Source organism: Leuciscus leuciscus, assembly GCF_965113295.1.
Source record: "Leuciscus leuciscus genome assembly, chromosome: 1".
NCBI lineage: Eukaryota > Metazoa > Chordata > Actinopteri > Cypriniformes > Leuciscidae > Leuciscus > Leuciscus leuciscus.
The window spans coordinates 1,814,644-1,839,786 of record NC_138725.1 but is presented as its reverse complement, the minus strand read 5'-3'; the positions used below and the strand labels follow the sequence as shown (position 1 = coordinate 1,839,786).

The 25,143-nt window shown below is 44.1% G+C and overlaps 1 long non-coding RNA gene across 1 annotated transcript in view; it reads right to left on the bottom strand.

Annotated features, from left to right (window-relative positions):
* Window positions 1-8,781: 8,781 nt before the first annotated feature.
* The window catches only part of LOC309480606, a 47,641-nt gene continuing 31,279 nt past the window's right edge, over window positions 8,782-25,143 (bottom strand). The window contains exons 2-3 of the long non-coding RNA XR_014199694.1: window positions 9,810-10,856; window positions 8,782-9,369 (exon numbers count right to left, since the gene is read on the bottom strand). This is a non-coding gene — a long non-coding RNA (uncharacterized lncRNA). The remainder of the gene's footprint in view (window positions 9,370-9,809; window positions 10,857-25,143) is intronic.

Genomic DNA, 25,143 nt, shown 5'->3' with positions numbered 1-25,143 from the left:
CGCCATTCTTCCAACGCTAACTTGACTGCCAACAACTCTCTGTTACCAATGTCATAGTTTCGTTCGGCTGGGGACAAGCGATGGGATAAAAACGCGCAGGGATGCATTTTCTCGTCTGTGGAGGAACGTTGGGATAACACTGCGCCTACCCCCACCTCTGACGCGTCGACCTCCACCACGAACTGACGTGAGGAATCAGGGGCTATCAGAATAGGGGCCGAAACAAAGCGGTCTTTCAGTTTGGTAAACGCGGCCTCAGCCGCGTCTGACCACCTGAACGTAGTTCTGGGGGAGGTCAAAGCAGTCAGAGGTGCGGCTAGTTGGCTGAAGTTACGAATAAAACGTCGGTAGAAGTTAGCGAATCCCAGAAACCTCTGCAGGGCATTGCGGGAATCTGGGATTGGCCACTCCACCACAGCCTTAACCTTCTCAGGGTCCATACGTACCCCCTCAGACGAAATGATGTACCCCAGAAATGAAACCGACTGTGCGTGGAACTCGCATTTCTCCGCCTTGACAAAAAGCCCATTCTCTAGCAACCTCTGAAGCACTCGTCGGGCGTGCTGCACGTGTTCCTGGAGAGACGAAGAAAAAATCAATATGTCATCCAGGTAGACATAAATTAACTGATTGACCATATCTCGCAGCACGTCATTGACGAGGGCCTGGAAGACTGCTGGGGAGTTGGACAACCCGAAGGGCATGACCAAGTATTCAAAGTGACCCCTGGGGGTGTTAAAAGCAGTCTTCCATTCATCCCCCTCCCTGATACGGACCAAATGATAAGCATTACGCAAGTCCAACTTTGTGAAGAGCGACGCTCCCTGCAACCTCTCGAAAGCTGAAGACATCAACGGCAAAGGATAAGTATTCTTTACCGTGATGTTGTTCAACCCCCGGTAATCAATACAAGGTCGCAGAGACCCGTCCTTCTTCCCCACAAAAAAGAACCCCGCCCCCGCTGGAGAAGAGGAAGGGCGAATGAACTTTGTTGCTAGAGAATCAGAAATGTATTTCTCCATGGCCTCCCTCTCTGGAGCAGAAAGCGAATATAACTTGCCCTTAGGCGGAGATTTACCTGGCAATAAATCTATGGCACAGTCGTAGGGACGATGCGGAGGCAGAGAAGCAGCTCGAGACTTACTGAACACCTCCTTAAGGTCGTGGTACTCCCCGGGCACGTTAGACAAATCCACTGCTTTCTCCTGTAACACAGACATAGGAACAGACGAACAGGCAGACACAAGACAGGACTCATGACACCTAGTGCTCCACTCCGTAATGGACCTCCGGAGCCAGTCCACTCTAGGATTGTGTCGTGTAAGCCAAGGATGACCGAGTACAATGGGTGCAAGAGGTGAATCCATGATGTAGAATGACAGAGTCTCTGAGTGGTTACCAGATGTGATGAGGGTAATGGGTCCAGTAGACAGTGAAATCATGGGAAGCTCTTGACCGTTAAGTGCGTGAACTGAAATGTCATGTGTGAGTGACTGAAGGGGAATCCGAAGGTTGTGTGCAAAGGTGTAGTCCATAAAATTACCTTCCGCCCCAGAGTCCAATAGTGCTTGACAGTCGTGCTGGTGTGTTGACCATCTTAGTCTTACCGGGAGGAGGGTAGATGTCGGTGAGGTCTTCTCGGCGGAGATCCCACCCGATAGTAGCCTCACTGTTACTATCGGGCGTGGCCTTTTACCGGGCACGTGTTCAGAAAATGTCCAGTTCCACCGCAGTAAAGGCAAAGGCCCTGGGATCTCCACCTCTCCTTCTCCTCCCGGGAAAGCCGAGCTCGCCCTACCTGCATGGGCTCGGGATCGTAGGTAGGGCTGACCGCGTCCGTGCCGCTGGACCGCTGACTCTCCGCTCCTCCGAGAGGTCGGCTGAGATGGACGCGTCGCTCGACTCTTGACAGCCGTGCATCAACTCGTAGTGCTAACTCGATGAGTTCGTTCAGGGTGGTAGGCAGGTCCAGGGCGTAGATCTCCTTCTGGACGCGGTCAGCCAGCCCATGCAGGAACATATCCCACTGCGCCTCGTCGTTCCATTGGCACTCTGCCGCGAGAGTCCGGAACTCGATCGAATAATCCGAGACTGATCTTTCTCCTTGACGAAGTTCAGCGAGCATCCTCGCCGCCTCCCTTCCAGCGACAGCACGGTCAAAGACCCGCTTCATGGCGGCGGAGAGTGCCTGGAACGACTCGCAGCATGGGTCCTGGTTCTCCCACACCGCCGTTCCCCAAAGTGCCGCCCTCCCAGTCAGCAGGGACAAGACAAACGCGACCTTGGATTGCTCAGTGTTGAAGGTTCTAGGTTGCAACGCAAAGTGCATGGAACATCCTGTCAGAAACGCTCGGCAAAAACTGGGTTCTCCGGCATACCTCTCCGGGACAGGCAGGCGAGGTTCCGACTGGGAGGGAGGATCCGATGGAGTGGGGGGAACGAACGGTGTGGGCGGCGCAGTGGGAGCTCGCAGTTGTTGAATTTGCTGGGTGAGCTCGGACACCTGCGTCACCAGCGCCTGGACGGCGCGGCCAGTGTTGTTGAGCCCCTCCTCCTGGGCGTCCATGCGTTTAACCCTCTGGGGACCAAAAACGCGCCCACGCGTTTTGCTCGTTTTTTTTTTTAGCAATGAAAAATAAACACAAAATGCTCTGTTAATTTTGATCTTTCATTTTCGTGTAATACATCAATCGATCCTGTTCAGTTTCTATTTTTTTTCTGTATACTCACAATACAAATAAAGTGTTTTGCTTTTTGACAAATAAAGAAAAACTAACATGATGCTATTTCTGCCTTCTCTCTGTCAGTAAACTCCCATTTGAAACGCGTTCGAAAATTATCTATAACTCCGCGAAAATTCAGTCAAACAGGCAAACAGACCCACGGGCATAAAGCTTGAGATCGCAGCTTTTAAAAGAAGTAATTTATATAAAAAACAAATATTATCAGCTTCTGTAATCCGTATAAAAAGAGAGCGACTCCAGTCGAGCTCATTACGAGCCATTCAAAAGTAATTTGACCACGCCTCGGAGAGCGCGTGCTATTCAAACGCAAATTCTGAGAACCATTTCAGTCTGTGAAACGCCCCCACATCAGCTGTAAACAAAGAGGCATAATATAGCCTACCTTATGGAGAAAATTTTCCGTGCTGATATGAGGAGCAGATCCCGCTGAGGAGTGAGGTAGGCTAAGTTATCCTTTCTCAAGTGTTAATGTGGAATAACGTTATGGAATAACGTTGTAGGCTTATGTAAACAAAAAGATGAATCGCGTTTCTATAATATGAATCGCGTTTTCTGTGAGATGAATGAAGGGTACATATTTGTAAAGAGTGTTTAGCCTAAATATGAATCGCGCGTCTGTGTGTGAAAGTATAAACTGCTTTTACAGTTACAGTTACTGCGTTACAGTCAGGCGAAGTATGAAAGACAACATTTTGTTGACTAGATTTGGGTACAGTTTTTACTGTAGAATATACTGTCACATCAAATAAGCTTTTCTGCTCATAAATATAAAATACTATTTTGTCAAAAATAAAGTCATAGACTAAGATGTTCCAATGTTGGCTATATTCAAACTAATGAATACATATGATAAAATGTAGGCCTATAATCTTTTTTTTTTTTTTTTACAAAGAAAGAGTACTTTTTTGCAGAAATATTGCTGAAATTGTAATTATTGTTGTAATTGTAACCTTTTTAATAAAATAGCAAAACATATTTACAAGATAGATGTAAGCAAAATCTTAAATGGTCAATATAAGTCTTCTTCAAAATATATATTTTGTCTTTGTATTGTGGCTCAGTCAGTGTCACACCTGAATGAATGGCTAATTATGCAGAGTCATTATGCAGAGTGGGTGGGACTAAGGTGTAAACTACTCCTCCCCCTCGCATATTGGCTTTCCAAGCAAAACCTGTTTTACACCATTTAAATCAATGTATTTTTTTTTTGTGAACAATAAAGCAAGACTATTTTCACATAATTTTGAAGCTAGAACTGAAAGGGACAACATCCATTAGTCAAAAGTCTTGTGGGCACATATTTTGTATGAGTTTTGTGGTCTTATTTCAGCAACTTTCATTTTTATTTTTTTAAATAACCACGCATAAACATTATTCTCTTAAAAATACAAACATCTACATACATGTTGCTAGCATATTATGGTAGGCCTGTTTGTGCTATATAGAGTGAATTTACACCTTTGCCATTAACATGTTTATAAATAACTGAAAAAAGCACAAATGTCAGAGCATGTCAGAACATCTCAAGGGCCCCAAAAACAGCTTGGTCCCCAGAGGGTTAAGGCTGTTGTTCAGGAACTCCTCCATGGACATCTGAATTCCACCTGCTGCTTCCATGGGTTGGTCAGATCGTTCTGTCATGCTGTAAGAACGAGGAAGCAATAGCTGGTGCAATAAACTCTTTAATGTAAGAAATGATGAATCAAACAGGGAAACAACACTGGCTGATGACGCAGGGACTTCGATGGCCAAATACGGGTGAGTCTTGATAGGTGCTGCAGTGTCGTGATGGTGATGAAGATATCCGGGGTGAACGAAGAACAGAACAGCGAACAGGAATCCAGGCACAAACATCACACGAGCACAGAACGGGAACAGGAACACAGGATCGGGAACACCAAACAGCACAAGACTTCAAACAACGATCTGACAATGGAGAGGAGAAAACGGTGAGTACTTAAGGAAGTGATGATGAGTCGCAGCTGGCGCCGATGATGATTAGCAGACAGGATGAATGAGCTTGATTGCTCCGGCCACACCCACAGATCCACGCGACACACACACACCCACACACACACAACACCAATAACAAATGCACGAGACGAAAAGAAAGCAATGCATTCGCGAACCGTGACAGGCCCTTTTCCGGTTAGTCAGCACGCACATTGAAAACAATAGAGGGGGGCTCTTTATTTACGGCAATTATGCGATAATTTTCTATTCATGCGAATTAAACATATCACAATTAAAATAAGGAACATGATGTTCAGTAGTTGGATGTTCTGTCATGCCCGAAACTAACTTGTTCTCGGAAATCAAATCATTTAGGTTTCCGAAACACACACCTGGATTGCAGCAGTGAAGCAAGAAGTATGGAATAGATACTAAGCAACTAGCAATATACAGCACCCATTTCTGTCAGGACCACTACCGTCAAATATGATTGACAATTAGCATACAGTTTGGATTGGCGGAATGGTTCCGTTCTGGGCGAGAACTCCCTGCGCATCCATGCAGCCTAGCATGGATAAGAGCAGGGAGAGCAGCAATAACCCCCCTTGGGGAAAACAGAACAGAACCAACATGAAAGTTTGCAAATATATTTAATTCAAGATTTTAAAGTACAACATTATTCGATAATTATTCTGATTCAAGGGGAATCAGAATGTCAAATCCTGACTGGGCGAGAGGAGGAGCTGGGGATGGAGGAGGGTAATTAGCTCCTGAGAAACGCGATAGCTGCTGCTGATAATACTGAAGGAGTTTATATATGTATATGGTGATAGGCGTCGTATTCCTATAGGTAGATGTGGATCAGCTGAGGGTCAGCTGATGCGAGCTTGACTAACGTGACCTGCCAGAACTAACGCTACGCTTGATTTCAGCAAGTAAAATACTCTTTTTTTATTTTAATTTTTTTATTATTTGTATTTCTTTACATTTACTGTTTAAGCATGATGCAGCATAATTTTAGCTAGCACTGTGGATTCGTCATTGTTTACATATGCATCTACCATTTTGACACATGAAAAAGAGCCAAGTCTTTATTTCCGTTTTTTCCTTTTTTCTAAATGTTCTGTGAGCTGTAATTAAGTTAGGAGTTAACGTTGGTTGGTTGTCTACTCAGTTGACAACTACAGCGAGTAACACATTATAGAATTTAACGTTATACTATAGTTGAATGGTGTACAACAGCTAACTTCAGTAACGTTAGTTTACAAAAGGTATGTAAACGGCAAACGTTTTTGCATCACTAATTAAGCTAGGCTAATATTAATCCCAACAATTACTAATGTATTACACAATAATAGCCTTATTTTTATATATATATATATATTGTGCATTAACAAGATTAAGTTAAATAATTGTCTTTCTACTTTCTTGTCTTCAATAGGAAAGCCATCATCTGTAATTTAAGACACCTAAAGACCCCTACAGGAAGACAAGAACAACAGCTGATCGACCTGCAGTGCCAAACCACATGTTACCATACAGTCTGTGCAGAATTATTAGGTACGTTTTCTTTTACAGATAAAATAAGCCAAAAAAGACATTTAACTCAGACTAAAAAGTCATAAATTATTAAATGCCCTTGAGAAGAATGCAATGCTAGGAATTGCAGTTAAAACAAGACCATTGAAATGCTCATTGGGTCAGCAAGATCATACAAAAACAGGTGGAGAACAAAAGACACATGTAAAAATAATAAGATAAAGAATTAAGTTAGAAACCATGAAGAACCCTTTAGTCTCCAGCGCCAACATTTTCCAGATCTGCAACCTACCTGGAGTCTCCAGAAGAGCAAGGTGTCAGGATCTCAGAGACTTAGGTCAGGTAAAGAATCCTAAAAAAATTACCCCCTCTTAATAAGAATCACAAGCTGAAGTGTAGCAAAATACATGAAGAATTCAACTTCCAGAATCTGGAATTTTACTACACTTCAGCTAATCATTCTTATTAAATGGGGGTAATTTATTTAGGATACTTTACCCCCCTCTTTTTGGCTTATTTTATCTGTAAAAGAAAACGTCCAATATAATTAAAATAAAATCAATAAAAATTATGCTGTCATTGTCATTTAGTGTTATTCGCTCAATTATAAAAAATTGTATGCAAATATAATATTGACATGTTTTTATGACAACTTGACAAACAATACATCATTATCTGTCATAAATGTGTAAAACATACATGACATAACAGATTAACCATCAAACTTAAACTATTTAGCTTTATGGGTTAACAACATAGCATTAAACTGTCATATTGTTAGTTTTGACATTGGCTGTCCTGAGGCCATTATAATATTAACACAGTATTACCACTTAAACCAGCAGTAAGCAGTTTTTAGAATTACATTGACTTATGTCGATAGAATAGAACATTGACTTATGTCGCTTTTCCATTACCAGTACCAGCTCAGCTCAACTTGACTCATCTCGTCTCGGCTCGGCTCGCTTTTCGCTCCGTTTGCCATTGCAGATAGTACCTTCACAATAGTACCTGGTCGTCATAGCAACGCCGCAGTAAAATGCCGTGACTAATCTTCTGCGCGACACACACCCGCTACCCACACACACAGGACAATGGAGGAAATCGAGTGTATGCTGTTTATTTTTTATTATTGCTGTTTTTTATTCAGGATACTCCATCTGGCGCATGCAATGATGACGCAGTGAAAAGTGACGATTCTCTCTGACCAATCAGCAGTCTGGCGTGTTTGCACGTCACATTTTAGTATTGCCTCAGCTTGCTTAGAACCTCGCCGGAGGTGGTACGAAAAAAAGTACCTGGAAGCAGGTACAGGTACAACTTTTACACAATGGAAAACCAAACAAAGCCAAGTCGAATCGAGCCGAGCCGAGGCGAGCTGGTACTGTGTACTGGAAAAGCGCCATTAGACAAAAAAATTTAACAAGCACAACTTACAGGTCACTCCCCATTACTCTCTGCTGCACTAACAGCCCTCCCCTACCCCCCACAACTAAACCTGTCATGAACACGCAGGCTAGTAAACATTATCTTAGTTGTGTAACGTTAGTTATTATAAAATGAAACAAATCAAGCAGGGATACTTACTTGTAAAGCAGAAATGTAGTTAACTCTGCATCAGTTTTGAATCAGGACACGTAGCTCCCTCCACCTCTGAAAACCTGCTCAGCTGTTTACCCTCCTTTTATTTCGGGCTCTGTCTAATTCTTTCTTTTTTGCTTGTTTATCATCATCACTCTTTTTCCATTTACCCGTCTTTATTGTATGAACAGGTACCACTCGAGAAATGAGCACTTTTGGTTGTTTATACGCCATTAGAACAGGTGAGGCTTGTCGGCAGCAGCAATCTTGATTTTGAACGACGGCACGTTGTGCAAGAGAGAGGTGTGATCATCACATACATAAGCTTGATTGACACTACCAAGACATTCCTCCTGGCTCTGATTCTGCTTCTTTTCTTTGTTATATTATTAGATCACAAAGAAATTAGACCAATACATATATTTTCTCAATAACATATCCCAAAACATTAAAAATGTGTATTTGTGTGTGTATGTTTATTTGTGTGTGTGTGTGTGTGTGTATAAGCATACATTACTGAGTTAACATGGAAAAACTGGTTTTCTTTAATGCAGAAAACTGGTGAAAATCATGAAGTTTAAAGTGAAAGTGAGCCAATAAGTGGTCTTCTACTGCCCTCTGCTGGCCATTCTACTTATTAATGAAGTCTTTTCACACGTGCTTTTCACATGTGCTCACATTCATATTTAGACTCTAAAAATCACTTATATAACAATAACTATTATAACACAATCAGATTTTGTCAGTGTTTATCACTTCATTTGCACTGACACTTCACATAATTGCTAGTAATGTGGTAAATCATGGTAAATCACACTAGAAACATGGTAAATCATAGTAAATAATACTAGAATGTGGTGTTTCAAGGTAAATCATGCTAGAATCCTGGCAAATCATTCTAGAACATGGTATATCATGGCAATTCATGCTAGAACATGGTAAACTATGCTAGAACAGGGTAAATCATGGTAAACTATGATAAATCATGATAAACTATGGTAAACCATGCTAGAATCACAGTAAACAATGGTAAATCATACTAGAATGTAGTATATTATGGTAAATCATGGTAAACTATGGTAAATCATGCTAGAATCATAGTAAATAATACTAGAATGTAGTAAATTGTTGTGGGAGGAGCCTATTTTACTAAAATGGCTATAACTCAAGAAGTAAATGAGATATCTTCACCAAACGCAGTACACATATGTATGGGTTCAATTTAAGGTCACGTTAAACAATTTTATAGAGATCGGACCATAGGTGGCGCTAAAACTGTTAAAAACCTTTAAAACCATATATTTCCCATGGTAAACTGCCTGTATTGGCTGTAAATGGAATTACACTAATTCACACAAAATGCATATAATTTGATAGATCTGCTCATGCTGAACAACTTTGCCTCAAAAACCACTGCTGTCAATCAAACCGTTCATTAAATATTTACGAATATGTTAAAAACCTACTTTTGCGAACTAGTCCTAGGTTTTTCGCCCGATCGGAACCAGACCAGTCTAGGACTGTGGTCTGGATTGCCTGTATTGCTAAATTGCTAAATTGCTAAATTGCCCTTTATTGACTATAAATGGTGTTTTCCATCTATGATCATATAATGTTCATATAATAATGTTCAAAACCAGTGCAGTGCAAGTATCTGTACTCAATAATTATCAGAAAAATTATAACTTCTTCATTTGGATGACTATAATAGGGTCACTTCAATATGTAGCCTTGACCAAGTGTCCACAAAACCCTATATCTCTTAAATGAATGGTCAGACCTTAAAAACAAGAACAAGCATGAAAAAGACAGATCGGACAAAATTTGCCTCTATAACAGTTAATAAAAAAGGTGAAAATGAATAACATTGGTAGTTTATAGTTGAGCATCTGGTGGAGCGCAAACTGTAGAAATGCTGTAGATGCTTTTATGCTGTAGAAATGTCTTTCTCAGAGAAACCCAAATCAGACCACCAAAAAAGAAAGGAAAGACAGGAGAAGGTCCTTCGAAACCTCACCAGCTAGGCGTCTCAGGGGAGTGCTGACTCTATTCATCATTTGGTTTCCCCGCCCCTGTGCCAGTAAACACATATGACTCATATTTCGCCTGACTGTAACGTTGTTTTTATGAAATATTAGGGCATATAAATGTTAATTTGCAGTTTAATACGTTGCTTATACAAATTGCCTACATTTCGATTTTTACTCATCTCAGTATAGCAATACAGTTTGCTAAAACATCATCATTCATTCACACACGTGATTTAAATTTAAACTGTCTTTTTGCGAGCTGTGGTAAACAGCGCGCATCTCCGCCGTTCATTCATTCATAAACAGAAACCCGATTCACGTGAGAAGGAAAAAAACTTACTACAGTTTTCCTCAGCTCAGTCCTTGCTCCTCGATATACCCGCACTTCTGAGGGACATTTTCCATTATTATTATTCCTCACAGCGCTGCGAGACGGTGTAAACAAGTAATGATCTGAATAAACTTGTGTTTTCTGGAGCTGATATGGGGGCGTTCACAGGTTTGCGTGGATGGCCTCATTCATTTGCGTTTGAATAGCGCGCGCTCTCCGTAGGCGGAGTCACATTACATTTGAATGAGCTGTAATGAGCTCGACTGGAATCGCTCTCTTTTAATACAGATTTCACAAGATGAGAATATTTGTTTTTTATATAAATTACTTCATTTAAAAGAAGAGAATTCAAGCTTCATGCCTGTGTGTCTGTATGCCTGTTTGACTGAGTATTCGCTGAGTTATTGTTCATTTTCGGACGCGTTTCAGAATGGACTTCACTGGCAGAGAGAAGGCAGAACTCGCTTTGTGTTTATTTTTCTTTATTTGGCAAAAAGCACAACACTTTGTTTTTATTGTGAGTATACACAAAAATAATACACATTTAACAGAATCGATTGATGTATGAAACTCCTATGGAAAATCAAAGTCAACAGAGTATTTATGAGTTTCTTTTACACTGATAAAAAAAAAGCGAGCTGGTATCGCCGGCGATACAGCCGACCTCAGGGGGTTAAACTACTGTACATTGGCAGCCTCTAGCGGTTGGAACAAAACCGCTCTGCCGACCGCCTTTCGTCATGGCTTGAATGCTGACATTTGCCAACTGATGGTCGTTTATGATGGATGCCATGGGGATCGAGAATTTCATCCAGAAAACCATCCAGGTGTCACAACGGCTTGCAGTTTCTGAGACTGCACACTCCACGACCCACCAGTTGAGAAATACTGCTCTACATTTCATATATTTATATATCAAGTCTTCTACATTTAAAATATACACTGTGCACAATGAGGCTGTGAATTGCCATATAAAAAAAAAATAACAATATACTCCAGGGGTCCGTTATAATTAAAAATAATGTCTTTCAAAACTGAAAGAGTGTGTAACATTGACAATTGACACTGAACAAAATTATAAACGCAACACTTTTGTTTTTGCCCCCATTTTTCATGAGCTGAACTCAAAGATCTAAGACTTTATGTACACAAAAGGCCTATTCACAAATCTGTCTAAATCTGTGTTAGTGAGCACTTCTCCTTTGCCGAGATGATTACACAGCATGATTATTGCACAGGTGTGCCTTAGGCTGGCCACAATAAAACAATCAAAAAATTACACTGGGGTTTAGGTGTGACCAAGCGGCAACCTCCCCGTCTCTCTCTTGAAACCAACACAGAAGTGAGTTAAACTGCAATTCATTGACTGGCCGCTTGAGGCTGGCTGCAGAAGTGAGTCAAATCTGTATCTCCCCCATGTTAAAATTACCAACTTTACAGCAGAAAAAAACATGTTTACATCCTGGTTCTCTATGTGGCTTTGGTCTATACAGCTAATTTTGCCCTTCATAACAACTGTGAGGGGGGTGAACTCATCCCTTTAGTTGATTAATATTTAAAGTTCTGCATAATTAAGGGTGTGTCCACTTTTGAGTGACAGGTGGATTCCCGCTGATGTCAATGCTATCCGTTTGTTTGCTGTTAGCCGCGTCACTACTCACTTCACCTCAACAAAATTTTAGCTGCTGAACTTGCCATCTCTGCAGTGTTTGTGCTTTTTTCGGGATTATTTCATACAATTTAATACACCCATTACTTCGCCCACGGCTTAGGATTCCGTCGTTGTCGTCGATTATCGTTCGAGAGAACAACCAGCGCTGTATTTCAGTTGTTCCCTTTCAAGGGAACTCGCGCTGCGTCAAGCGCTGCGGGAACGCCCCTGCGTGAACGCGTCATGAAGCACTCGTGAAATCAGTCCAATGGCGTGACGGGACGTCATAGGCGGGTGACGTCATTGACCAGGAAACTATAAAGCACCCCTGGACCAAACAATGTCAGCTTCTGTATCTTCACAAGCGCTCTATTTGAAATCGTATCTGTCTATTTGATGTGTGTTTGTCTTTCTATATATATATATTATGGAAGGAAAGCAGCAATTTAAGCAGTGTGTCACTCCCTGTCCTCGCTTTATCACGGGTGGGGATACACACGAGCTTTGTGTGATGTGTCTGGGACTAGAGCATGCCCAGTCAGCTCTCGAGGGGGCTGGCTGTGAGCATTGTGAAAGGCTGGCAATGAGAACTCTCCGGTCCCGCCGAGCACTCTTTGAGGAGGGTGCTTCGGCTCGCGTTCCCCAGGGCTCGGGTCCCGCTGCTGCTGAGGCACAGCGAAGACGCTCGTCCTGGGGTTCGCAGATGGATTTAACGGCAGGGTTAGAGACGGGTGATCCCCTATCTCTGCCTTTAACCGTTGAATCCGACGCTTCAGTTTGCGAGTCAGAAGCACGCGCTGCGGTTTCTTCTGCTCGCGCTGAAGCGCAGGTGCAACAGCACTCCAGTTCTGAGGATCTGAATATTCAAATATAATAGGGTTAAAAAAACATGGTAATGCGGCGATGCCTCAGGTGGAAGAGACGCTTGCTGGCTATCTCTCCCCTGAGTCTGCATCGTCGCTGAAAGCCCCACAGCTGCCCACTAAACCAGTAAGAACGACATCGGTTTTAGTGGGTAGGGCATTCGCAGCAGCAGGTCAGGCGGCCGCCAGTTTACACACTATGGCGGTCCTAAAGGCATATCAAGCTGATTTATTAAAATATATAGATGATGAATGTGAGGAAGTGGGGAGAGAAACGATACCAGAGATCAGGAGGGCAGCTGATCTGTCTCTTCGGGCCACCAGGGAAGCGGCAAAGTCTATCGGCTGCTCTATGGCAGCACTGGTGGCCACGGAGAGGCATCTCTGGTTAAACTTATCTGACATTAAAGAAAGGGATAAAAAATTGTTGTTAGATGCTCCTGTCTCCTCTACCGGTCTTTTTGGCGACTCAGTGAATTCGGTCGTCGAACGATTTCAGGAAGCGAAAAAGCAGGCAGCTGCATTTCAAAAGTTTCTTCCCCGAAAAGTCTATGTCTCTGGGGCTGCTGGGCGGGAGCAGCCCCAGTCGAGTATGCCCTCCTCCCATAGAGCTCAGCAAAAGGTGAGCGTGGCTGCCCGTGCTCCCCCACAGAGAGACTGGGGGCCGGGACAGCGCGCTCAGCCAAGGTCTTACCGAGGTACAGATCTGAGGACTGTGATTATCTCCAGGAAGGCCTCGGCGAAGAAGGAGCCAAGGGCGTCAGGATTTCGATGGCAGTCCCCTCCGAGGGGAATCGGTGTGTCGAGGCACCCGGTTCCATCTCGGTGCCATCAGGGGGCCGTGTTGCCAACCCTGCCACCTCCGGTGTTTCAGGGCGCAGCGGTCCTCAGCGAGTACTCATCTCTATGTCCGCCCGGAAACGTAGCGGCATGGGGAAGCTCGCACCCTCTGAGGAGGGTTCGAAGTGGGTCAGTTCGGTTGCTTCCTGCCGGTGCGCCGTTTCAGGTCGCCGAACTGGCCGCTCAAATAACACCAGAGACCAGCCTCGAGAGGCTGGTTCCCTTAGTAGAGCATCTGGCAGCGTGGAAACTTCTGCCAAATGTCTCAGATTGGGTCCTGCGTACAGTGGAAAAAGGGTACAGAATTCAGTTCGGGTCATGCCCGCCCAGGTTCAACGGGGTAGTACACACGGTAGTAAACTCCGAGCAGGCTTTGGTGATGGAAGGAGAAGTACAGACACTTCTGCAAAAAGAGGCTATAGAGAGGGTTCCTCCCCACAGCAGAGAGTCAGGGTTTTACAGCCCGTACTTCATAGTTCCAAAGAAGGGTGGGGGGCTGCGGCCCATTCTAGATCTGCACCAACTAAATCGGGCAGTCAAGAAATTAAAATTCAAAATGCTCACGTTGAAACAGATTGTGTGTCACATCAGGTCCGAGGACTGGTGTGTCACAATAGACCTAAAAGACGCATACTTTCACGTCTCCATCCTTCCGCAACACAGGAAGTTCCTCAGGTTCGCTTTCGGGGGCGAAGCGTACCAGTATCGGGTTCTTCCGTTCGGCCTAGCACTGTCACCCCGCACGTTCACAAAGTGCGTGGATGCAGCTCTGGCTCCTTTGAGACTCCAGGGCATCCGCGTGCTGAACTATATAAACGACTGGCTCATCCTGGCACAGTCAGAACATCAGGCGGCCCAGTATCGAGATGCTGTGCTAGCTCATATGAAGACGTTGGGGTTAAGGCTAAATGTAAAGAAAAGCGTGTTCGTTCCACAACAGAGTACCACTTTTCTGGGCGTAGTATGGGACACAAAGACCATGAGAGCCCCTTTGGCGCCCGCCAGGATAAAATCGATCCTGGAAGCCGTGCGCAGGATAAGACTAGGCCAGTCACTCACTGTAGTACAGTTTCAGAGAATTCTGGGTTTAATGGCAGCAGCGTCCAACGTGATTCCTTTTGGCCTGCTGTACATGAGACCCTTAAGGCCCGTACACACCGGGACGAATTTCGCGCGCGATATTCGCCGACGTTTAACGCCTCGTGACTAAACAAAGGGCGCCAATGTGAGTGTGCACACCGACGCGAAAAACGGCACGCGTAAAAGCGTAATTTTTTTTTAAACGCCTCGGGTTCGTTTTTTTGGTTTGACTCGCTGCGTCAAAAACTATCCGACCAATGAGATTGGCGCTTTTGCTCACGTGTCTGGAGCTTCTGAAGTTACAGTAAAACACAACTTGGGGGCGCTCAAACACAAAACGGTCTTGCCAAGTAGCGTCTCTCCCGGGAAGAAATGACGAGGAAGATGCAAGGCAAGATGAATGTAGAGCTGCTGGTCTCGTTGGTGTCGGAATAAAGAACTATATGACAAACGCGACAGCGACTACAAAAATCTTGTTAAAAGAGAACTGTTATGGAGTGGTATTGCAGAGTATAGACTGTTATGGAGTGGTATTGCAGAGTATAGACTGTTATGGAGTGGTATTGTATTTCTGTTTTACATTAAGCGCCATCTAATGTCAGGGAATGAATTTGCATGTTCACTCGGCTCATCGTCAGCGAAAAACGCTTGGGTGTGAACACAAAAAACGCGTTGAAAAACGCTGGCGAATAACGCGCGCCGATATTCGTCCCGGTGTGTACGGGCCTTTACAGTGGTGGCTCAAGACCAGGGGGTTCTCCCCGAGGGGAAATCCGTTTCGCATGATCAAGGTCACGCGGCGATGCCTACGTGCCTTAGTTATGTGGAAAGATCCTTGGTTCTTGTCCCAGGGTCCGGTGTTGGGAGCTCCTTGTCGTCGCTTAACGCTAACGACGGATGCTTCCCTCACCGGTTGGGGGGCGACCATGAGTGGTCGCTCGGCTCGGGGTCTGTGGAGCGACCATCATCTTTCCTGGCACATAAACCAGCTGGAGATGATGGCCGTGTTTCTGGCACTCAGACACTTTCTCCCAGACCTCAGGGGCCACCATGTGTTGGTTCGCACGGACAACACAGCGGTGGTCTCCTATATAAATCGCCAGGGGGGTTTACGATTTCGCCGACTTTGGAAATTGGCACATCGAGTTCTGGTTTGGGCCCAGGGGAAGTTGCTATCAGTTCGAGCACTGTATATTCCGGGTTACATGAACAAGACGGCAGACTCTCTGTCGAGACAGGGAGTGGTGCCGGGGGAATGGAGACTCCACCCCAAGGTGGTGGAGCTCCTTTGGAGTCGATTCAGGCAAGCTCAGGTGGATCTGTTTGCGTCTCGAGAGACAACGCACTGTCCCCTATATTATTCCCTAACGCACCCAGCCCCCTTGGGGTTGGATGCCATGGTACAGACGTGGCCGAGGCTACGTCTGTATGCCTTTCCCCCCCTGGCATTACTACCAGGAGTTCTGGAGAGAGTTCGCCGGGACGGGGTTCGGCTCTTATTGATAGCCCCGTTCTGGCCGGGCCGAGTATGGCTGTCGGACATTGTGTCCCTCCTCGAGGGTCCTCCGTGGGACCTTCTCTCCCAGGCTGCGGGGTCAGTGTTGCACCCGCGTCCGGAGCTATGGAGACTGTGGGCCTGGCCTCTGAGGGGGATCAGCTCATAGACTCAGGTCTTTCTACTGAGGTAGTGGAGACCATGTTGCAATCCAGAGCTCCTTCCACGAGGAGGCTCTATGCCCTAAAATGGAGAGTTTTCGTTGCCTGGTGTACAGACCAGTCTGTGAATCCAGTTGACTGCCCAGTCGGTTCAGTGCTAGATTTTCTTCAAGAAAAGTTTTCTTCGGGGTTGTCCCCCTCCACCTTGAAAGTATACGTGTCAGCTATATCTGTCTATCACGTTCCTCTAGAGGGTGCGTCAGTGGGGAGACACCCATGGGTAACTCACTTCCTCCGTGGTACTTTGAGGCTAAGGCCTGCGGCACGCTCGAGGGTGCCGACTTGGGATTTGGCCATTGTATTAGAAGGCCTAGCCCTGGCCCCCTTTGAGCCCATCGAAGAGTTCCAGAGAAGTTTCTCACATTAAAAACTCTGTTTCTTCTATCTATCTCTTCTCTTAAAAGGATCGGGGATTTACAAGCATTGTCAGTTGCTCCCTCGTGTCTTGAGTTTGCGTCTGGTATGTTGAAAGCGTTCCTGTTTCCAAAGGAAGGTTATGTGCCTAAGGTCCCCACTAATGTGGCGGGTCCAATAATGCTGCAGGCCTTTTCTCCGCCTCCGTTTCAAGACCAGGACCAGGAGAAATTAAACTTACTTTGCCCAGTTAGGGCTTTAGATGCGTATGTCCACAGAGCTGCCCTGTGGCGCAAGTCTGATCAACTGTTTGTGTGTTTTGGGTCCCCGAGTAAGGGGAAGCCCGCATCTAAGCAGACTTTAAGTAAGTGGATAGTTGAGGCTATCTCACTTGCATATGAGTCGGCCGGTCATCCTTCACCACTAAAGGTCCGAGCCCACTCGACTAGGAGTATGGCTGCTTCTATGGCCCTATTGTCAGGGGTTTCACTTCAAGAGGTATGTGATGCGGCAGGGTGGTCCTCTCCGCACACTTTTGTAAAGTTTTATAACCTGGATGTGGCTTCTACTCCGGGTTCTCGGGTGTTTTTAGTATAATGTGCATTACGATTTCACATATACAGGCACTTGAGGACTATGGCGACGTGGGTATTCACCAAACAATGTCAGCTTCTGATAGGTCGAACAAGATGGTCACAGGCATGCCGGGAGTATGGCAAAGCGACGCACCGTCTCGTTCCCTCTCAGGGAACCATGGTTACATACGTAACCTGAGACGTTCCCTTTCAAGGGAACTCGTGCTGCGTCGCTTTTCCATACTCCCGGCATGCCTGTGACCATCTTGTTCGACCTATCAGAAGCTGACATTGTTTGGTCCAGGGGTGCTTTATAGTTTCCTGGTCAATGACGTCACCCGCCTATGACGTCCCGTCACGCCATTGGACTGATTTCACGAGTGCTTCATGACGCGTTCACGCAGGGGCGTTCCCGCAGCGCTTGACGCAGCGTCTCGTTCCCTCTCAGGGAACCATGGTTACATACGTAACCTGAGACGTTTTCCTCTGTGAACATGCACTAATGGATGTCTTACAATTTCGTAGGTTTTTGGAGTTTTCAGATTTAAAAACGTCTATAGATATAAAGGCTCGTTTGTTCTGCTCTCACGGAACAGATAGATTATAATATGTTTATGTAAGTTACCGTCAGATGAAATCCTGCAGGTGTCGGCACTTTCTCCGTCCGTGCTATAAATGCACATCCTTGAATGAGCGCGGATTTTCTAGCGCATTTACTTGAACTTCATAGGTAATATATCTATCTATCTCATATATCTATGAGAGGCGGCCAAAATCAGAATTTAAAATGGACTGAATAAGCTCTCTACGAACTTGACGAGCGATTCCGCGCTGACGGACCATAGACTATAAAAAAAGAGTGACTGACATGTAACTGTTATGCACATAAATCACTGTCACACACACTCTCTCAGAATAATAGTTAAAGTTACAGCATTATACATTTTCAACTAGCAGAATAGTACAGAATCACGATACACAGTCTCACTTGTAGCCATGTCTTTTAATAATATTTCGAAGGGCAAAAACAGGAACTTTTCATTAGCTATACATCAACAACTGTCACTTTAGCGCGAGGCCCTGTGCAGTCGCAGACTTGGTACTTTCCATAGGGTACTTTCAGTAGCATATAGCATTACCTCCCAAGCCTGAGCTAACTCGATCACGTTGAACGGTGAGCCGCGAGCGTGGTTTCATAGCCAGGCTCCTCCAGCTTCACCCACGCCCCGCCTCTTTGCCCATTTTCTGTTATCCGAGAGTGACGCAAGGTGACGCGAGGCCAAGATGGCGACGGCCGACTCCGCCCACTTTAGGCTTCAAAAATGCTCTTCAGAAACCTACGGGTGACGTCACGGACACTACGTCCACTATGACTCCCAATTTGACACCGGAATAAGGAATTATATCACGATACAGAGATAGTAATCAAGCCAGCCAATAAAGGTAATGCTACGGTTATTTTAGACGGAGCACAATACCTGGGGGAGGGACTGAGACAACTTTCTGTCGCAGAACATTATCGTCCGCTCGAGGGGCCCATTTACACCGACACTATTAAGGAAGTAGTGGAAATTTTAGAGGATATGGGTTCCGAGAAAATGATCAGTGCAAAACAGAAAGAGTACCTCACGGGGCCACCCCGAGCCAGAAGATTTTACCTGTTGCCAAAATTACATAAAGAGCCAGAAAAGTGGACACGGCTGAGTACTTGGAGCACTTCCTCAATCCTCTCTCCACCAGACATCCAAGTTACCTGAAAGACACATACGATTTCATCTTGAAAATCAGTAAACTCAAAATCCCAGAAAATTCATTTTTATTCATGATTGACATAGATAGCTTGTACACTAATATTGATACCCCGATACCCCAACCGGCCTAAAAGCAGTGAGAAAATACATGTCTAAATACCCTGATCCCCTTAGACCGGACGAGCACCTGTTGATACTATTAGAGATCAATTTGACAAAAAACTATTTTGAGTTTGATTCAAAATTTTACTTACAGGTGAAGGGGACAGCTATGGGGAAGAAGTTCGTCCCCTCGTATGCGAACATTTTTATGGGAGACTGGGAGCAAACGGCTCTTGCAGCTTCTGCCAAAAAAACGTTCGCATACTTCAGGTTCTTGGATGACATCTGGGGTGTCTGGACCCACTCGGAGGACGAATTCCTTTCCTTCATCGCCCACCTGAATTCACATCAAGCATCTATAAAAGTAAAATACAATATGGACAGGTCAGAGGTCAACTTCTTAGATGTGGTCTCATACAAGGGACCCAATTTAGAAAAATCAGGAAAGTTAGATTTCAAGGTTTACTTCAAAGACTCAGACACGCATTCACTACTACACAGAAACAGCTTTCACCCAAAACATACCTTCAAAGGAATCATCAAGTCACAACTCCTCAGATTCAAAAGAATCTGCTCGCAGCCATCGTCCTTTGTGGAAGCCACGAACATCCTCTTCCGGGCTCTCCGCAAGCGTGGTTACAGCAGATCATTCCTGAGAAACATTTTGAAAAACACCTAGTTCAGAATTTTCTGACCCACGGTCTGTCTGCATTTAAGGTTACCTGTCTCCAATCAAACCCGGCATGGTCTCTTAAGGAGAGACTCAGGGCCGAGAGTATTTGGATCAAACGATTGGACACAGTGTACCCGAGAGGCCTTAATGAGGCTTAAATCTCCTTGCTCTTCCCTCGTTTTTTTGGGGGGAGTGGTTTAGGCCAAAAAAAAAAAAACATTTTGGATGGCCGCCCACACCTCACCCCTAACACCTACCGTCTGTAACCCCTAATAAATTACACCTGTGACAAAAAGCCCTATCTTTCATAACCCTACCGCATCTACCACACTAAAACCTACCACACTCACCTGCAAATCCGGTTTGGACAGCCCTCGGTGATACAACCCGACCGTGGATAGCCCTCTCCGGTAGGACATTCGGTGGTTGACCCCTAGAATTAGGGTTGCCAACCGTTCCGTATAATACGGAATCAAAGTCAACTTTTTTTTTTCGAACGGACGGAATATGGTTACATACTGTAATATGTTTTTTTTTAACGGGATAAGGAAGACGCAGATCTGTTATCGTATTTAATGACATGACATTGCTATAGCTTTGTAATAGGTTTTGATGAAAGTGGCATAGCATGCTATACTAACTATTCCACCGTGATAATCTATTTAGGAAAACCACACAATAAATTCCGTGCATATCAAACATTAGCTCGGGATGTTTTTAAGCATTGGTAGTTGTGAAAGCAGCTGCATCCCTTCCCTTCTAATATCCAAATATGGAAATGCTAACATATCTTTTCGGTAACACTTTATAATAACCATCATTAATAGATGGTAAATTGTTATTTAATCTTTAGTTAATTGTCATTTAACTGTTAGCAAACAGTCTTTTTACTTAATAAATACTTTGTAACCCATCTATAAACATTATTTAACCAGAAAGAGGCAGAGGAACATGTTTGGGGAGGCCTCCATGTCCATTTTGCTTGGGGCCCCCAAATTCCTTCAAATGGCCCTGATAAGGAGGTTCGACCAACTCTGAGTTGACTTACCCTGAGATGGGAAACGAGTTTTCGGTTACAGAACAGCTGAAATGAGTTAGTTCAATCATCTCTGAGTTGACTGACTCTGAGTTAAGCTTGTGCACCACAACTATAAAAGCCATTATCAATGGAGCGCAGATATTATGAGTCACCATGGCAACAGCGCCAGACAAAAAGAGGTCTTCATATTTTTCACCAGCAGAACTGGATGTGAAAACCAAGCATATGGAGAGTACCATATATATGTAAAAAAAAATAAAAATAAAATAAAATAAAAAAAACAACACGGCTGCAGCGGCAAAGGACAGAGAGTTAGCTTGGGAGAGAATTGTGTAATTAATTACGAAGTAATCTAAAAACTGTAATTTAATTAAAGGGATTACTCCGTAATTTAAAGTAAAATCTGATGTAATTGCATTAAATGCCGCATAGACTATAAAGCAATTCTGTATAAAACAATAGTGGATTTAACATCAAATTTTAAAAGATACATTTTTTCAAGAATAATTCATGCAATTGACCTTTCGCCGAGCCCCGCCCCCCTTAGTTACTGTTGCTACGTCCGACAAACAAATGGTCAAACACGACCAGCGCGACAGATTGCCATGACGGGAAGAGGTATACCCGTGCGTGTCAGTGACCTTTTTTGGAGTAATACCTCCGCGATATCCTCCAGATCGAGGCAAAAGGGGTTACAGTATGCCGTGGAGGGATATATTTGAAATATAAAAATACACAATGAAGGAGATACGACAACTATCGAGGCTAATGCATACCGGTCTCAAGTGAAATCTGAGAAACCCCATGACAATCGCAGAAAAATCTCTAATACCCACGCAATCGATATAAACACACTTGCAGACGGCAGCTTGGAAGTTTGTGGAGAGGGGGTAAAATCTTTGCGTGGCAGGGGGAGCTGCCACCCGACCAGTCACGGATATATGCGCCTGCCACTGCGTTATATGCGCCCGCCACCCGACCAGTCACGGATATATGCGCCTGCCACTGCGTTATATGCGCCCGCCACTCGACCAGTCACGGATATATACGCCTGCCACTGCGTTATACGCGCCCGCCACTCGACCAGTCACGGATATATGCGCCCGCCACTCGACCAGTCACGGATATATGCGCCGGCCACTCGACCAGTCACGGATATATGCGCCGGCCACTCGACCAGTCACGGATATATGCGCCGGCCACTCGAACTTACACAATATGTAAGGTTTAAAAAACAAAACAAATGCAGCGCGCGTCTCGTGGCTCTATTAGCATCGCGCCGGCCACACCAGCCACACAATCTCTCACTGTTTACATCCATCAGACACTCCTTATGATACACAAAAGCACACATACAGTGCAATACATATCTTATTGACCTATTTCTCATCTTACCTGTTTTTTTATTTGCTCTATTTACCCGTATGGGAGCGCGCTCGTGGCTCTATAGCATCGCGCCGGCCATACCAGCCACACCAGCCACACAATCTCTCGCTGTTTACGGCCACTACCAGCCACACGATCTCTCACTGTTTACAGCTTTCAGACACTCCTAATGATACACAAGAGCACAAAGACAGTGCAATACAGATCTTATTTACCTATTTCTCAACTAAATCTTATTTTTTTATTCGCTCTTTTTACCCGTATATGGGAGTGCGCGCTCGTGGCTCTATTAGCATGATCGCGCCAGCCACTACCGGCCACTACCAGCCACACAATCTCTCACTGTTTACATCCATCAGACACTCCTTATGATACACAAAAGCACACATACAGTGCAATACATATCTTATTTACCTATTTCTCATCTTATCTTGTTTTTTTTAATTGCTCTTTTTGCCCGTATGGGAGTGCGCGCTCGTGGCTCGATAGCATCGCGCCGGCCACAACCAGCCACACAATCTCTCACTGTTTACGGCCACTACCAGCCACACAATCTCTCACTGTTTACATCCATCAGACACTCCTTATGATACACAAAAGCACACATACAGTGCAATACATATCTTATTTACCTATTTCTCATCTTATCTTTTTTTTTTTTTTTGCTCTTTTTACCCGTATATGGGAGTGCGCGCTCGTGGCTCTATAGCATCGCGCCGGCCATACCAGCCACACAATCTCTCACTGTTTACATCTATCAGACACTCCTAATCATACACGAGAGCACATAGACAGTGCAATACAGATCTTATTTGCCTATTTCTCACCTTATCTTGTTTTTTATTCGCTCTTTTGACCTGTGCCGCGCCAGCCACACGATCTCTGACTGTTGCAGCTGCCTGATACTCAGATAGACATTCTGAAGAATGATTTTTTGACCACTCCATTAAGTTTTGTATAAAGTCTTTTTTTAAAGTCTGATTAATTTTGTGTAATTGTATATGAATTTTAATCAATGTTTGACCAAACAATTCCCTTGATTTAATAAATAAGAAGCATATAGAAGACATATATAGCTAGCCTCTGATATAGATTTTATTATAGCAATAAAATCGTGGCATGGTTTCTGTGCGATCACTTGCATTGCACGTTCCTCACATGCACAATAAATATATATAGGGTGTGATTTGCCGGGGGGATGAGTGGGATTTCCCCCTTTCTGGTCAATGTATCCCTGCCTCTGCTTACTTATCACGGATCCGTGGTTTGATTAAAGTCAATTTTATTTTTAAATGCGCTACTTAGATATAGCTGCCGCAGCCTCTGCAGACTTGCTCAATGTCCCGCCCACGGCGCTATCTGATTGGTTACACCTCACGAGTAATAGCCTATCAACACTTGCGAGACGGTTGCAGGTCCTGGGTGGGCAGTGTGTCGTGTTTCGAAAGGAAGGCATCTTATTCCTCAATGGCCTAGGACCTCAATACATTGCAGATATGCTCACTGAATATAAACCCAACAGATCACTCAGATCATTAGGATCATATATCAGCTAGAAATACCAAGGGTTCACTCTAAACATGGTGAGTCTGCTTTTAGCTATTATGCCAGCCACAGCTGGAACCAGCTTCCAGAAGAGATCAGATGTGCTCCTACAGTGGTCACATTCAAATCCAGACTCAAAACACTTCTGTTTAGCTGTGCATTTACTGAATGAGCACTGTGCCACTGTTCGTCCGACTGTACTGTACTGTATTTCATTTTATTTTTCTAAACTGTTTTAATTATTCTTATTTCTTTTTATTATTTTAATTTCTTCTATGTAAAGCACTTTGAATTGCCATTGTGTATGAAATGTGCTATATAAATAAACTTGCCTTGCCTTGCCTTGCCTATTCAGCATATTACTGAAGCGGGAATAAACATCACAATCTGATTATCTGTTTCTATGATGACAAGCAGATTAGTGTCCCAGTCATGAGTCACACCACTGAGAATGGCCAAAGTTACACACGGTGTTTCACTCAATTGAGGCTAAAGCAAAGGTTTTTTGATTACTCACTCACTCTTGAGCGTCTGGCGCGAGTGATTTAAATTTCAATGTAAAGACGCATTTACGCGCGCCTAGAGGTCCTGCGGCGCGAGGAGTTTAGCGCGGCGCGGCGCGGGCGCGTCCAGTTCGCGCGAATGAGGCGAATTGACTAACACAGATAGTCAATGTACATTTTGGGGAATAAAGGGGTAACGTTAACAACCAGGAGAATAAAAAAAATATTTATACTTTAAGTATTATAGAACTATATAGCCCAATTTATACTTTTGCGTCGAACTGCCGCCGTAGCTGTGTGTTGCGCGCGTACCCTGACGTGCACCTCTCCAAAAATTTAACAATACAATACAATTTTATTTGTATAGCACATTTAAAAACAACTGGCGTTGACCAAAGTGCTTAACAAGGACAAAAGATATACAATACAAGCACAACAGCAACATAATACACAGGAAACAGGAAGAACACACATAGCCTATCAAGATATATTAAAAGCTAATGAAAATAAATGCGTTTTCAAAGAGGATTTAAAAAGTGACAGAGTTTGTGCAGATCTGATATGAGGCGGTCAATTCTACGCGGACGCAAGCGCTGTGATTGGTCTGCTAGAACCCCTCCCTCGGTTAACAACAAATGTTGAATTAGTTTGCATACCTTCCATGGCGTCAACGATCAACACTTCAGTCATTAAAACCTTTTTTAAAAAAATAACTTTGTATTTAGTAGCGACTAACTAAAGCAACTAACGATAATCAGTGGCAAGTTTAAATATATGGCGTCTATAAAATGTGTAAATAACGAATTTGCATGCAAAACATCTAGCTGTATCAAAAACAGGTGTACTTACGGCAAAACTGGTGGATGGAAAATCACCGTGAGCCTTGA